This window comes from Malurus melanocephalus, unplaced genomic scaffold (genome assembly GCF_030028575.1).
Source record: "Malurus melanocephalus ecotype Western Australia unplaced genomic scaffold, MMel_1.1 scaffold_1294, whole genome shotgun sequence".
Taxonomy (NCBI): Eukaryota; Metazoa; Chordata; class Aves; order Passeriformes; family Maluridae; genus Malurus; species Malurus melanocephalus.
In genome coordinates, this window is record NW_026624526.1 from 28,713 (window position 1) to 32,512 (window position 3,800).

Sequence of the window (3,800 nt, forward strand, 5' to 3'; positions counted from 1 at the left end):
GTAATAAAGGGCTTTAAATTACCCCACGGTATGAAATTTCTGGCTTGTTGCAATGAAGAAAGGAGTTAAGCAGCTGAGAGGGTTTTTTTTTTTTTTTTCCTGCCTGGGAAAGAAGGGATAACAGTGACTAAAGACAAGATAATAATGGTTTAAAAGAAAAGCATTCACTAAGGGATTGATTTACTGTAGGCTTAATGGAGGGTTGCATGCAGAGTTTATCCAGCAGAGGAAGGTAAGCTGAACCACATGAAAAAATATCCCTTATTTCAGAGAATAAACACAGCTCTCTATGTACATCCCCATTAGCATCCTTTCAGGGAAAAGTTAATATTTCTTTTGTAGCCCATRTAGGTCAGACTCATTCATAACCTTCTTTTAGAAGCAGAATACTCATGGCTTGAAGCATTTTCCAGAATTGCACAGATCACAGACACTCTGCTGGTTGTTTGCCACAGGGCTCTTAGGAATATATATATGTTTATGTTTTTTAAATAAGGGTCTTTTGTACAATAAGACCAAGATTTTTGCTGAGACCCACTCACACCAGCATGGTTTATAGACATAGCATTTGCTCACAGTTCCCATTAAAAAAGGCTAAACTATATTTTTCATATTAAAATCACATCCCCCTGATGAGCAATAATGTAAAGAAACCATGCCTAACAAAAAAYAAATTATTCCAGACAAATTGATTTAATGAATGACACAAACCAATCAATCATAGCAATATTTTAATAGAATTTTGTAGCCAGTTATTCAAGTGTAACTCCAGACCCACAGAAATCAATGGAATTTTGKTTTTGACTGTACTGGGAGCATAATTCAATTTGTGGTGTTTAAAGGAGAACAACATTCTTATTTTAGAGTTTGACTGACTGTTTAAAATATTTCATTGGAAGTTTATGGTGTGAAACACTTTTTCCCCCRCTCAGGGACAAGATAAAGTATTTGGGGAATAAACAGCATTGCTTTCAGAGAGGAAACCAWGGGTTCTGCCCTGTGCCCCTTTGCTCTGCACACATTCCATGGATTTGGAGCTTTTCCAGGGGCACCTGAGCCCTCTGGGCCATGTCAGTGGATGCACAACCTGCATGTCAGAGGAGAAAAACTCTCATTTGTCTCCCGTGGGTGCAGTTCCCTCTAGAAAAGCTCATCTCTGAACTGCTCCCTTGTTCTTCTCAGGGAATAAATATACCACAATTGTTCCTGAGAATTGTTCCTGCAATAAAACTTCCCGAGGTGGATATTCTGCAGTGTCCTTAGCAGCCTCTCCCAGCACTTAATAATAATTTTCATTATGAAGGGTTTTCAGGAAGCTCAAACTAAATCTCCCCACTCCAGACTAAGGCTGCTCCATGATTTCTCTTTCAGTTTGCAGCTTTCCTTTAAAGCTGAAAGCCTTTCCCTTCCTTCCTCCTCACTTCTGAACCTCTCTTGCTCAGCCTCACCACATCCAGTTCTCTGTGTCACTCTGCTCACATTCCTCCCCAAACTCATTCACCTCCTGGTTTTTTTTGCTGTTTCTCCTCTCTTCTTTCAGGTTTGTTGCCCAAAATCACCCAGAGGATCCCAGGGGAAATGTCCCCTCAGAGAATGCTCCCTGCAGTGATCAGAGCCCTGTAAATGATTCCCAGATCCACGAGAGCCTTTCCCATTTGTGTGGGATGCACTGACAGCACAGATTTCCTTGTTGCACTCCATCCTTTGTTKTTGGATTCCTGAGGGGAGCAGGACAAGATCCCAGAGGAATCCTTGGCTCCAGGAGCAGCAGAATTGMGTGTGTGGAAATAGGAATGTGAGAGTTTTCCTTCCAATCCAGCCTTTTGTTGTTCCCTCACTCGTTACTCTTTACCATCCCTTCAGTGTCTCCGTTGATTTCCCACTGCTGTGCCAGACACTTTAATAAGGTCCAACTGGATTCGATTTTATCAACTTTTATTTTCTAGAAAATGATACCAAACAAAGCCTGAACTTATTTTCTGCTAATCCACGCTGCATTTTATTTTGCTTTCCTTTTACTTCCTGAGGAACTTTTAAGGCTCAGCCACGTTCCCATGGCTGAGCTGTTCAGTGTAATTAATAAAGAATAACGTGATGAGGAGCTGCTCTCCCTGGCTGCTCTCAGCTCATTGGCAATGGCCTTGTGCAGAGATGCAGCTCCTCTCATCCTAATGATCCTCCAGTTCCATTTTCTGTCAGAAAGTGAGCCCTGTTCCACTCCAACACCCCCCAGTCTGCTGCATCCCAACAGCAGTGCCACAGATGCCCCCAAACCCACCCTSAGGTGCTGTTTTTCAGCAGTATTTTTGTTTTTTTTCTGGCAGTTTCTGTTTCTATCAGGTTGTCCTGCTCCCTGTGTGCAGGCAGGGAGGTGGCAAATACCTCGTAAAGCCTGAAAGGGTTTAGGTGGATTAAATACCCCGAGGAGTGTTTAATATTTGATCACTGTGGGGTTTTATTACGCTGTGAGCAGGTTCCTAAGTGTCCAGGAGACAGATGTGGAATGCCATCAGGAGYCTGGCAGTTCTTCAGGTGTGCTGGAGGAGGTGACAGAGAATAAATCAGAGTTCTTTACAATTCCAGTATTAATCAGGGCTCATCTCAGAGCTGGAGCTGAGGTCAGTGCCCAGGTGATCAGGGAAAATTCCTCTCTAAGCTACACAGAGCAGATGTTCCCTCACCCCGAAATGTGCCACGCTTGAAGAGGGGAAAGAGATCCTTTTTCATCTTTGAACATTAAAAACTGGTAACAGAAAKGCAGGCAGCAGTGTTTAACACAGCACAAAGGAAAAGGCCTCTGTTGGCTTCAGGCCATTTTCTCCTGAAGTCAAACAGATTCAAGATCACCCTTTGCCTCACCAGCAGGCTGGAGATGGAGACAATCAAAAAACCACAGCAAGTAATGGAAGCATTGGGGTGGAGTGTGATTTCATTGAGCAGCCCTGTACAGAGCTGGAAACAAGGCGGTTAACCCAGCAGGTAATGACTGCAGAGAGAAAGGCAGAGCAGCAAGGAGCTGATGCCACTGATTCTGTTTCCAAAACAAATGATCCAGCACGGTGAAATTCCAGGTACAGAGAGGTTATTCAAAGAGGAATTAATCCTGTTTTCAGGGAGGCAATTAATCGTTTACATTATTGATATCTATAACTAATTAAACACTGACAGGTTCTGTTAATCCTGCAGACTGGGAATGCTCCACTTCTCCCTTTTCAAGGAGCATCAGCACTTTAAGAGCCAGCCAGGGAACAGAAGGTGGTGCCCCAGGGAAACATTCAAATGAACGTCCTGATTTCAAGAGAAGAGCAAATGGAAATGTGAGCAGAGACCGGGGAGAGATGAGGTGTAAAGGCTACGTGCTCTCTGGGCTGCYCATTGTCCTCTCTGAAGGCAAATTTTGGGGTGGATGTGTTTGTGTAAGAACTGGTCTTGTCCTCTGGAGGCATTGGAATAGCAGAGCAGAGGGATGATGCACGCAGGGAGGAGATTTCCAGAACCCAGTCAGCAGTGAGCAGCGATTTCCTTTTGTTTCCTCACATCTGACACTAAATCCGTGSGATCAGCCCTGCCCATCCTGGGAGAATTTGTGCAGTTTCTGCTCTAAGAGAGAGGTGCAGTTCAGGGTGCTTTGGAAATGCCTCAGCCAGCCAAGCTTTGTGTTTCTGAGAGCTTTTATATGGAGCTGCAGCTCTCTGGGGGGTTGAGCCCCCTCCAGGCTGCCCCAAACACGGGATTTACCTGCAAAACATTGATTTTTCCACAGAAATTAGGGTATCACTGGTATTTGAGAGGTTGAGGAG